Here is a 12552-nt window from a genome sequence, read left to right as displayed (position 1 = left end):
ATTCTGGAAGATTTCCTTGACTTGTCTTAGAACTCGTCCATAAAATTTATTTTAGTGATTATATTTTTGATTTAGAAGAGCTTTATCCTATTTTTCTTTCGGCTCCCTCTTCATTTTTTAAAATAGCAACCTGTCCTTGATTTATGGGGGAAAAATATCTTGAACTCTCTTAGGATTCTAATTCCTTTAAAAAAGTCCTCTTGATTGTTTTCTGAATTGATAATGGGGAATATTCCCTGGTGGCTCAGATGGTAAAGCATCTGCCTACAATGTGGGAGACCCAGGTTCAATCCCTGGGTTGGGAAGACCCTCTAGAGAAGGAAATGGCAACCCACTCCAGTACTCTTGCCTGGAAAATCCCATGGATGGAGGAGCCTGGTAAGCTGTAGTCCATGGGGCCCCAAAGAGTCGGACACGACTTAGTGACTTCACTTTCATTAGTGATGTATGTATTGGTGTGTATCATGCTAATTAATAAACTTAAATATTTAAATTATTTAATAGATTCAAAAGATTGTTTATACCAGGGAATGAATGAATGAATGAAGTCACTCAGTCGTGTCTGACACTTTGCAACCCCATGGACTGTAGCCAGCCAGGCTCCTCTGTCCATGGGATTTACCAGGCAAGAGTACTGGAGTGGGTTGCCATTTCCTTGTCCGGGGGATCTTCCCAACCCAGGGATCGAACCCACGTCCTCCCGCATTGCAGGCAGACGCTTTACTGTCTGAGCAACCAGGGAAGGTCTTATACCAGGTAAGGTATAGGTAAATAAACATTCATGTGCACACCATCCTAGTTAAGAAATAGTTCATTAGACCAGCAGGGTGCCCTTCTCTGATTACATCCACATTATATAGATATAAAATTATATATATATAAATCACAAGTTTTATATATGCATATTTTTTATAATTAGTGTGTGTGTTTTAAAATTTTATACAAATTGAATAATGCTGTATGTATTTGGGATGTTTTGGTTTATCATTGTTTTTGAATTTCCATTGTGTAAATGTAAATACTAGTTTTATTGTTGCTTGTTGGAAAAATTTCCTTTTTCCCCCTCCTATAGCAGGCGCCTAAATCTCTCTTCTATATGTCTGAAATCCAAAAAGCTCTGAAAATGTGTGTGTGCACACACACACACACACAAGTAACTTACTTTGTGAACAAAGTTAACTTGCATTGATACGATGCTATTTGTAATCTTTGTCGATCTCATTTAATGTGAATATTTAATACAATATGTTTTACTGTAGAAATTCTGGGAGTAGCATTGCATTGCTGGGAATTAAAGATACTTGCATCTTCAACAATACTGGATAATGCTAGGTTATTTTCTAAAGAGTATTGTATCAGTATTTACTCCCTCCAGTAATGTAGAGGTTTTCATTACTTAGCACTTTTATTAAACTTCAGAAGTTTTTGCTGGGGAGTATAAAATATCACTTTTTAGTTTTCAATTTTTTGATTTTTGCTAATGAGTTTGAGCATCTTTTACTGTGCTGGTTAACGTGTTCTTCCCTCATCTGAGATTCTATTCATGTCTTTTGCCCATGTTTGTACTAGGTTTCTTTTTTTTTAATATATATATTTTTATTGGGGTAGAGTTGCTTTACAGTGTTGTGTTGGTTTCTGCTGTACAGCGTTATGAATCGGCTCTGGGTACACATAGATTCCCTCCCTCTTCAGCCTCCCTCCCTCTCCCCCATCCCACTCCTCTAAGTTGTCACAGACACAGGATTGAGTTCCTTGTTTTAAGCAACTTCCTACAAGTTATGTGTTTTACACATGGCAGTGTGTATGCTTCAGTGCTGCTCTCTCAGTCTGTCCCGCCCTCTCCTTCCTCTGCTGTGTTCACAAGTCCATTGTCTACATTGGTAAAGTGTATTTTTCAACGCTCTCAGTTCATCAGACCCTCTCCTTTCCAGACTGTGTGCACAAGTCTGTTCTATACGTCTGTGTCTCTGTTTCTGCCCTGAGTATAGGTTCATCAGTACCGTTTTTTCTAGGTCCCATATATATGCATTGATATACAGTATTTGTTTTTCTCCTGACTTTCTTCATTCTGTATAATAGGCTCAAGGTTCATCTACATCAGTTCAGCTGACTCAAATTCGTTCCCTTTTATGGCTCAGTTTTTAAAAAAAATTTCCTCCTGATTTGTAGTAGTTCCACGATTGAATCTATCTATACTTTCTAGACTAGTTTCTTAGTCTGACAGCACCATCACATAGTTTTAATTACTTTAACAGCTCCCATAAAAACACACTTCTACTGCTCTAGGGCATATGTAAGTAAGCAGAGCACAGCAAGAAATAGAACATGACTGGCATCCATTCCCGTGAGTCCTTTCCCAGTGACTAACCTCCTCCTCCTCAGAAGATACCTACTGGCCAGACCTGAACATCTTACACTAGTTTTGCTTGTTTTTTGAATCTTATTTAAATGGACCTGTATAGTGTAGTGTATATTTTTTGTGTCTCATTTTTTCTTCTCAGTTTTGTTTGCGAGATTCATCCGTATTGTTGTATACAGTTGTAGTTTTTTGTTAATTTCCTTCCGCTAGCAAAGTAATAGAGTTCCAGTTGCTTCTTGTGCTTTCTCATCCATCCTTTTAATTTTAGACATTTTGGTGGATGTTCACTGGTTTTCATTTGAATTCCGTAATGATTAACTCTGTTAAGCCCTTTTTAATACACCTTTTGGTCTTTTGTGGGGTGGCTTGCTAAGTCTTTTCCCATTTTTGTATTGGGCCATCTGTCTTTTTCATACTGATTTGTAGGAGTTTATTAACGTATCCCAGATACCAGGGCTTGTATGTTGTATTTTGCAAATATCTTCTCAGTTTTCCCAGCCCTATAAGTGTATTTAAAGATCTGTTTGATTTCTTAACTTCCCCATTGCCCCCTTTCCTTTGGCAGGTATCTCCAGGGGAAAAGAGGCATCAAATATTAGATTCCATATTCTAGGCTTCCCTTCTTTCCACAGTCTTGGCCTTCCAGGTTCTTACTGCCTTTGTTGTGCTTCTTGCCTTCCAACAATTTATTTTTTCTTAAATTATGTTCAGTTTTAAAGTTTTCATAGAGTTGGTATGAAACCATCTAGTCAGTCATTGAGGGACACAGAAGTAGGCCAAGTCCTCCTGCCTTGTAGCTCCTCAAAACTTCTTGGTGGTTTGCTCCTCCATATAATTTTAGGATCAGTTTTTAAAGTTCTGTAGATACGTGCACAGCTGTTGGGGTTTTGATGGGAAATGCATTGAATTTGTAAACCAATTTGAAGGAAACTGACATTTTGTTATTGTTTCTTAAGCATGAACGTGGCAATATTCATTCACTTAGGTCTTTTACAGTCTAATTCAATAAAGTTTTTATAATTTTCTTCTAACAGTTTCAAAAAACGATTGCAAGTATTTTGTTAGATTTATTTCTAGGTGCCTTATTTTTGTGTCAAATCAGTAACGGTATCTTTAAAAATTATATTTTCTACCTTGCTGGTGTAAAGAAGTACAATTTGACTTTGTATAATGGACTTGGTATTGTTCTAATTGTGATAAATTGTATATAGAATTCTTTTGGATTTTCTGCGTAGACAGATCTGTGAATAATGACCTCTTTGTTTCCTCCTTTCCAATTCTTATGCTTTTTTTTTTCTTCTTTCTTTTTCTTGTCTTAATGTGCTGGCTAGGATCTCCAGTACAATGTTGAATAGAAGCGGTGATGGGGGCATCCTGATCTTGTTCCTGATTTTAAAGGGAATGCTTTCAGAGTTTCACAGTTAAGTATGATGCTTGCTGTAGGTTTATTGTAGATAATCTTTTCAGGTTAAGGATGTTCCTTCCTATTGCAAGTTTGCTAATTGAAAAGAAAAATGAATGGATGTTGAATTTTATCACAAACTTTTTCTGCATCTTTTGAGAGGGTCTTATGTTTTTCTTCTGTTAACCTATTAACGTGATGAAATACACTGATTTGTTTTCTAATATTTAAACCAAATTTGTGTTTCGAATATTAAGTCTACCCTGGTCTGTCCCTTTTTTCCATTATTGGACTCAGTTTGAATATAGTTAACGTACGATTTTGGCTTTAATAATGAGTAATATTTCCTTATAATTAAGAAAGTATATATACTTTTCCTCTTTCTTTTGGAGGAGTTTATGTGAGATTAGAAAGATTTGTTTCTTGAGTGTTTGGTAGAACTTCCTTGTAGAATTGGGACACATCTTAATCACTGACTCAATTGCTTTGGTTACAGGATTGCTCGTATTTTCAATTTTCAAACTGATTTTGGTAGGTTATACTTTAATAGAAAGTTGTCCATTTCATCCACATTCTTGAGTTTATGGCAGATTTGTAGTTAATGTCCTTTTAATCTTTTTTTTAGTGCTGCCTTTTTCTTGCTTAGTTTTAAAAGCTAAAAATGCCAATTTAAAAAAAAAAAACCCTTTCAGATAATCAAGTTTCTGTCTTTTATATGCTCTTTAACGTATCCTTTCCCTCCTTAATTTCTGTTCTTTATTTCTGTTGGGTTTATTTCTATTTTTCTAATTTCTTAAGTTGGATGACTTGCTTATTAATTTTCAGCATTTTAATAGACATTTAAGATCATGAATAGCTATGTATTTGCTTTCCCTGAATCACACAAGGGATGAATTCTTAATTTATGAGTTCTTTAACACTTTTATTTGCAGAGGACTTGCCTGGTGGTCCTGTGGCTAAGACTCCAAAGCTCCCAATGCAGAGAGCCCTGGGTCTCTCCCTGGTCGAGTAACTAGATCCTGCATGCCCCAAGTAAAGATCCCATGTCCTGCAGCTAAGACTTGGTGCAAATAAATAAATAAAAATATTTTAAAAGTTTTATTTCTAAACATGCTGGCATTCTTTTAGTTAATTTGGTCATTGATTTGTGTTGTGGCTAGGTAGTGTGATCTATGGGGATACAGTCCTTGGAAATCTGTTGAGACTTTTTGAATTTGGAGAGTTTTTTTGTATTTGAAAACAGTGTATTTTCTAGTTGTTGGTGAAAAATTTTATATGTGTCTAGTATTAGACTTGTTAATTCTATTGTTAGAATCTTATATCTTTGTTTTTTAAGAGTAGATGTTATTCTTCTGCTAGAATTATTTTTCAATTTTCTTTGTAGTTTATATCAGCTTTTTAAAAGACATTTTATAATTGTTACTAGTACATGAAAATTTGAATTTATCATATTGCTGTTGAATTGAAACTTTTACTCTCTGTAGTTCCTCTTTATATCTAATAATGCTTTTTCAGTTACATACTGTTGTTTGATATTAACATACCTATTATTTATTTATTTATTTTTAGGCCATCTTATTCTGCCTGATTTTTAAAATTTCCCCTCCTACATTTTTGTGTTCTTTTATTTTAGTTTTATCTCTTATGAATGTCGTGGTATTGAATTAAAAAATTAATCTGCTGTAATAATGTTGGTCTTTATACTTTAAATTTTTTATTAAGATAATTGTTAATTCGCTGACAGTTGTCAGAAGGAATACAGAGGCAACAGAGACATCTGTGTCCTCTTTATCCAGGTACCCCGTTGATAATGCCTTGCTAAACTGGAGTACAATAGCACAGTCAGGGTATTGACATTGACACAAGGTACAGACCATTTCCATCACCACAAGCATCACTCATATTATTGTTTTTATAGCCACACCTATTTCCTTTCCATCCCCTTAATCTCTAGTTCCTTTGCCTTTCCATACAAATTTTAGAATAACCTCATGTATATCTATAAAATGCTTTGGTGAGACTCGGGTAGGAATTGTCTTAAATCTGTGACTTGACATACGGAAAATCGATTTTGTTGTTTTGGTCCTTGTTCTAGTGCACAAGGGATCCATTTATTTAGCACTTTTTAGACTTCTTTCCGGAGAAGGCAATGGCACCCCACTCCAGTACTCTTGCCTGGAAAATCCCACGGCCGGAGGAGCCTGGTAGGCTGCAGTCCATGGGGTCGCAAAGAGTCGAACACGACTGAGCGACTTCACTTTCACTTTTCTCTCTCACGCATTGGAGAAGGAAATGGCAACCCACTCCAGTGTTCTTGCCTGGAGAATCCTAGGGATGGCGGAGCCTGGTGGGCTGCCGTCTATGGGGTAGCAGCAGACTTCTTTCATTAGTGTTTTGTAGTTAACAGCATACAAGAGCTGTATGTGTTTTGTTATAGTTTTGACTGTACATATTTTCATTTTCTTTGGAGTGATTATAAATAGTATTGTGTGTTTTACTTGTTTCCGCATATTCTTTGTTAGTATATAGAGGTGTGATTGTATTTGTGTGTTGGCTTTTGTATCCTGTGACCTTGATGGACTCAATTACTAATTCTCTCTCTCTCTCTAAACAGTTAAAAATTTTTTTATTATTCATTTGTTTGGCTGTGTCAAGTCTTAGCAGTGGCACTGGGGATCTTTCACAGTGGTGCACAGACTCTCTAGTTGTAGCACATGTGGGCTCAGCAGTTGTAACGTGGGCTTGGTTGCTCCATGTCATGTGGGATCTTAGTTCCCTGACTAGGTATCAAACCTGTGTCCCCTGCATTGTAGGGTGGATTCTTAACCACTGGAACCACGAGAGAAATCCCCAGTTATTAATTCTAGTAATTGTTTTGCATACTCCTTGGAATCTGCTAGTACAGGCAGTTTTGTTTTTTTCTTTCAATCGCTGTGTCTTTTCTTTTGTTGGTCTCATTCCACTAGCTAGAACTTCCAGCACATCCTTGCCTCATTCCCAGTCTTAGGGAGAAGCATTCATTTTTTTCCACCATGAGCTATAGTTTTTTTTGTAGGTGCTTTTTATCAAGGTGAGGTGGTTCTCCTGTATTCCTTTTTTTCTGAGAATTTTTATCATGAGTGGTTGTTGAATTTGTCACATGCTTTTTTCTTCATTGATACACACACACACATATATGTATAATCATGTGATTTTACTTAAGCTGTTAGTATGGTGTACTTCTGTGATTTCAGACATTGAGCTGACTGTTTATTCCGGGAATAAACACTTCACTTGGTCTTAGTATTCTTTTTATATATTGCTGAAATCTGTTTGCTAATACTTGAGGATTTTAGCATCTACAGTTGTGAAGGATGTTGGTTTTATTTTCATTTTTTGTATTGATTTTGTTTGGTTTTGTTATCAGTCTGTTATAGCTTCATAAAATAAATTTGGAAATCTCTGATATTGTTTTCCAGAAGTAATTATGTAGAATTGGTACTGATTCTTATTTAAATGTTGAGTAGAATTCTCTGGTAAAATGATCTGGGTGTGGTAATTTTTTTTTTTTAATTTTTTTTTTAAATTAAGAGCTAAATTTCCTAATTAGATGGAGTAGTCAAATTATCTATTTCATATTGGGTGAATTTTGATAGTTTGTATTTTTCAAGGAATTGATCCATTTCAACTCAGTTGACAAATTCATGTGTGTAGAGTTGTTCTTAGTATTCCCATATTTTTGATGCTGTGATTTCTGTAGTGATATCCCTTAATGGCTATTTTAATTGGGAAGTATTTCATTTTCATTTGTTGGGATTATTGATATATTTGTATTTATTTCTACACCTTTAGTTTGAGCATGTTTCTTTTTCTGCATTTTGTTTCCTCATCTGTTTTCTTGCTGTCTTTTTTTTTCTCTTTTTCATGTTTCTCCATTTTACTAGTTGTGAAATACATTTTTTTTTTGCTTTCTCGCAAACTCTTGGAGTTTAATTAATTTTCTCTTGAAACTTTATATATAAATCTAAAATTACTGTATTTTTCTTCCTTTGCTGTAGAATGTTTTAAACTGCTTACCACGTCTACCAACATTCAGGCATGCCATCTTGCCCAGCACTTTTGTCTTTTCTTAGCCTCACGTTTCATACTATAATTTTATCCAGTAAATGTTTGTTTAGGTTATTTCCCTCCGTCCCTGGGTTTGTCAGTTTCTTTGCTTATCCTGCTTTCATAATACGCATTCCTTTAGATTACTGTGGTTCAGCCATGGTGGGCTTTTACTTTCTGTTCAGTGTGTTGCTACTGCTGCTAAGTCACTTCAGTTGTGTCCGACTCTGTGCAACCCCATAGACGGCAGCCCACCAGGCTCCCCCGTCCCTGGGCTTCTCCAGGCAAGAACACTGGAGTGGGTTGCCATTTCCTTCTCCAGTGCATGAAAGTGAAAAGTGAAAGTGATGTATCTGTTTTTTAATATGCTGTCTAGGTTTGTCATAGCTTTTCTTCCAAGGAGTATGCTGCTTTTAATTTCGTGGCTGCAGTCACCGTCCATAGTGACTTTGGAGTTCAGGAAAATAAAGTTTGTCACTCTTTCTATTGTTTCCCATCTATTTGCCATGAAGTGATTGATGGGACTGGATGCCATGATTTTAGTGTTTTGAATGCTGAGTCTTAAGCCAGCTTTTCCAGTCTCCTCTTTCACCTTCATCAAGAGGCTCTTTAGTTTCCCTTTGTTCTCTGCCATAAGGGTGGGTGTAAAGCAGCGGAGACAACTCACAGCATCAACAGTCATTTAACCAAGGAACTGCTAGCGAACGTATGACGCAGGGATGATTCCACAAGTTTCGCAAAGGAAACGAGAGCCTTGAAGTTGAGGGGTGCAGTGGCTGGCCATTAGAAGTTGACAGTGACCAACTGAGAGCAGTCCTCAAAGCTGATCCTCTTACAACTATGCAAGAAGTTGCTGAAGAACTCAGCATCGACCATTCTCTGGTTGTTCAGCACTTGAAGCAAGCTGGAAAGGTGAAAAAGCTCATTAAGTGGGCGCCTCGTGGGCTGACCACAAATCAAAAAAGAAGTCATCATTTTGAAGTGTCATCTTCTCTTATCCTACTCAACAACAACGAACCATTTCTCGATCGGACTGTGACGTGCAACGGAAAGTGGATTTTGTACAACAACTGGTGATGTCCAGCTCAGTGGTTGGACCAAGAAGAAGCTCCAAAGCACATCCTGAGCCAAACTTCTACCCAAAACAGGTCTTGGTCACTGTCTGGTGGTCTGCTGCTAGGCTGATCCTCTAGAGCTTTCTGAATCCCAGTGAAACCATTACATCTGAGAAGTGTGCTCAGCAAATTGTTGAGATGTGCCGAAAACTGCAGCTCCTGCAGCCAGCATTGGTCAAGAGATTGAGCCCAATTCTTCTCCATGGCAGTGCACAACCAGCATTTCAGAATTTGAATGAATTGGGGACCAAGTTTTGCCTCATTCACCATATTCACCTGCCCTCTCGCCGATCGACTATCACTTCTTCAAGCATCTCGACCACTTTTTGCAGGCAAAGTGTTTCCACAACCAACAGGAGGCAGAAGATGCTTTCCAAGGGATCGTCCAATTCTGAAGCAGGGTTTTTTTGCTAGAAGAATAAACAAACATTTCTTGTAGGTAAAATGTGTTGATTGTAACAATTCCTATTTTGATTAATAAAGATGTGTTTGAGCCTAGTTATAATGATTTGAAATTCATAGTCCAAACCACATTTACTTTTGTATCAACCAGAGATCAAATTGCCAACATCCGCTGGATCATGGAAAAAGCAAGAGAGTTCCAGAAAAACATCTATTTCTGCTTTATTGACTATGCCAAAGCCTTTGACTGTGTGGATCACAATAAACTGGAAAATTCTGAAAGAGATGGGAATACCAGAACACCTGATCTGCCTCTTGAGAAACCTGTATGCAGGTCAGGAAGCAATAGTTAGTACTGGACATGGAACAACAGACTGGTTCCAAATAGGAAAAGGAGTATGTCAAGGCTGTATATTGTCACCCTGCTTATTTAACTTCTATGCAGAGTACATCATGAGAAACACTGGACTGGAAGAAACACAAGCTGGAATCAAGATTGCCGGGAGTAATATCAATCACCTCAGATATGCAGATGACACCACCCTTATGGCAGAAAGTGAAGAGGAACTCAAAAGCCTCTTGATGAAAGTGAAAGTGGAGAGTGAAAAAGTTGGCTTAAAGCTCAACATTCAGAAAATGAAGATCATGGCATTCAGTCCCATCACTTCATGGGAAATAGATGGGGAAACAGTGGAAATAGTGGCAGACTTTATTTTTTGGGGCTCCAAAATCACTACAGATGGTGACTGCAGCCATGAAATTAAAAGATGCTTGCTTCTTGGAAGGAAAGTGATGACCAACCTAGATAGCCAACCTAGATAGCATATTCAAAAGCAGAGGCATTACTTTGCCAACAAAGGTCCGTCTAGTCAAGGCTATGGTTTTTCCTGTGGTCATGTATGGATGTGAGAGTTGGACTGTGAGGACTGTGAAGAAGGCTGAGCGCCAAAGAATTGATGCTTTTGAACTGTGGTGTTGGAGAAGACTCTTGAGAGTCCTTTGGACTGCAAGGAGATCCAACCAGTCCATTCTGAAGGAGATCAGCCCTGGGATTTCTTTGGAAGGAATGATGCTAAAGCTGAATCTCCAGTCCTTTGGCCACCTCATGTGAAGAGTTGACTCATTGGAAAAGACTCTGATGCTGGGAGGGATTGGGGGCAGGAGGAGAAGGGGACGACAGAGGATGAGATGGCTGGATGGCATCACTGACTCGATGGACGTGAGTCTGAGTGAACTCCGGGAGTTGGTGATGGACAGGGAGGCCTGGCGTGCTGCGATTCATGGGGTCGCAAAGAGTCGGACACGACTGAGCGACTGAACTGAACTGAACTGAATAGCATTTGTCTAGCTAATCACATGCATTTTTTTGAGCCGGTAAATCTTTTTGTATTGTTTTTCTTCTTACCTTATCCACTTTCAGAATACTAATGAGTTGGTTTCCCAATGTTTTCTAAAGGAGATCAGTGAGTTTTTTAAAGTACCATTATGTACAAATGATTTTTCATATACTTGATATTTGAATCTGATGCAGTGTTAGACTTTTTGCTGCTCACGTCAGCTTGTCCTGGGCTGCTGAGTTGTTTTGTGTCCTTCTGACAGGATTTCAGTAGTCCTTGATAATTTGTTTTCTGCATAGGCTGTTCTAGGCATGTCTTGTGCATTTTCAGACTTGCAGTTAGACATTTCCCCAAGGAGCCTGAGCTTTTTTTTTTTTTTTTTGGTGGGAAATGATATTTAGATCACAATCTCTTTATCCTAGATTCAAACAAATGACTTTTTTTTTTGTTTGTTTGTTCTAATGAATATAGAATACTTTCAGGTTAATAGAAAACTTGAATAGATAGTGCCATGTACCCCACCAGTTTGCCCTTGTCATGCAAACTTTTTATTACGGAGACTTTCTAGGTGACAAAGGTAGAGAATTCTCTGTGTATTCCATACCTTGTATTATCAACTTGGGTCTTTTTTCATGTTGCCCGGTTGTGTCTGTTTGTACTGCAGTATGCCAGGCCTCCCTGTCCCTCACTATCTCCCAGAGTTTGCCCAAGTTCATGTCCATTGCATCGGTGATATCACCCAGCTATCGGATTCTCTGACGCCCTCTTCTCCTTCTGCTTTCAGTCTTTCCCAGCATCAGAGACTTTTCCAGTGAGTTGGCTGTTCATGTCAGGTGACCAGAACACTGGAGCTTCAGCATCAGTCCTTCCAATGAATATTCAGGGTTGATTTTCTTTAAGATTAACTGGTTTGATGTCTTTGCTGTCCAAGGGACTCTCAGGTGTCTTCTCCAGCAGGACAGTTCGAAGACATCAATTCTTTGGCACTCTGCCTTCTTTACGGTCCAGCTCTCACCGCTGTATTTGACCACTGGGAAGACCAGAGCCTTAACTATAGGCAGTGTGATGTCTCTGTTCTTCAGCACACTGTCTAGGTTTGTCATAGCTTTCCTGCCAAAAGCATCGTGTATGTCCTCATCTACTCTCCCCAAATGATTTTAACAGAAATTCCGTGTACTTTATAGAAGTTTTATCTGTAAATATTTCAGTATGTGAAGTCATTTTAACCAAGTAATTTATTGAATTTATCTTAAACCATTTTTATTTTCCTAGATTAAATTATATTTTAGGTACTTTGAGGCTTTTATGTCTGTGCTCATAGGAAACATTACTGTGTTACCAAAAGATGCCTTATCATCTGTCTTTGGAGATGACATAATGGGTGGTATCCTAGATCCCTGTTTCATCAGCTTTTCTCCGAAATTTTGGTTGGATGCGTGGACTCACCTGCTGAAGTTTGAAATACAGTAATATTTTAAAAGTTTGTGTTTTGTGTTCAGTAATTTTTTCCATGTTTGTTTTCTAGCATGTATTTGATTTTCTGATTCTTAAGCTCTTGAATAGTTTAAGGAAGAAATTCCATTTTTCCCTTGAAGAGGTAGAGGAATTTATTTACTAAGCTATGTTTTCTAGGCAGATAATTTTGGAAGTAGAGCAGGACAAAGATAATACTCCTTGAATCAGATTGAGTAACATATTTTTCTAGGAAATAACTTTGTCTTTAAGTTAGACTAAAGGAACATTTCATGCAAAGATGAGCTCGATAAAGGACAGAAATGGTATGGACCTAACAGAAGCAGAAGATATTAAGAAGAGATGGCAAGAATACACAGAAGAACTGTACAAAAAAGA

The 12552-nt window shown here is 37.7% G+C and overlaps 1 protein-coding gene across 10 annotated transcripts in view; it reads left to right on the top strand.

The window, feature by feature from the left end:
* PIAS2 (protein inhibitor of activated STAT 2) overlaps positions 1-12552 on the top strand; it is a 106587-nt gene that overhangs the window by 15220 nt on the left and 78815 nt on the right. For 2 of the 10 annotated variants that reach the window (XM_027526002.1, XM_027525996.1), the window contains exon 2: positions 3691-3779. The exons of the other annotated variants lie outside the window; for them this stretch is intronic. The gene's annotated coding sequence lies outside the window, so the exon portion shown is untranslated. The remainder of the gene's footprint in view (positions 1-3690; positions 3780-12552) is intronic. 10 annotated transcript variants of the gene reach the window in all.

Source organism: Bos indicus x Bos taurus, chromosome 24, assembly GCF_003369695.1.
Source record: "Bos indicus x Bos taurus breed Angus x Brahman F1 hybrid chromosome 24, Bos_hybrid_MaternalHap_v2.0, whole genome shotgun sequence".
NCBI classification, from domain to species: Eukaryota; Metazoa; Chordata; class Mammalia; order Artiodactyla; family Bovidae; genus Bos; species Bos indicus x Bos taurus.
The sequence above is the reverse complement of the archived record's forward strand: the minus strand, read 5'-3'. Positions and strand labels throughout refer to the sequence as shown.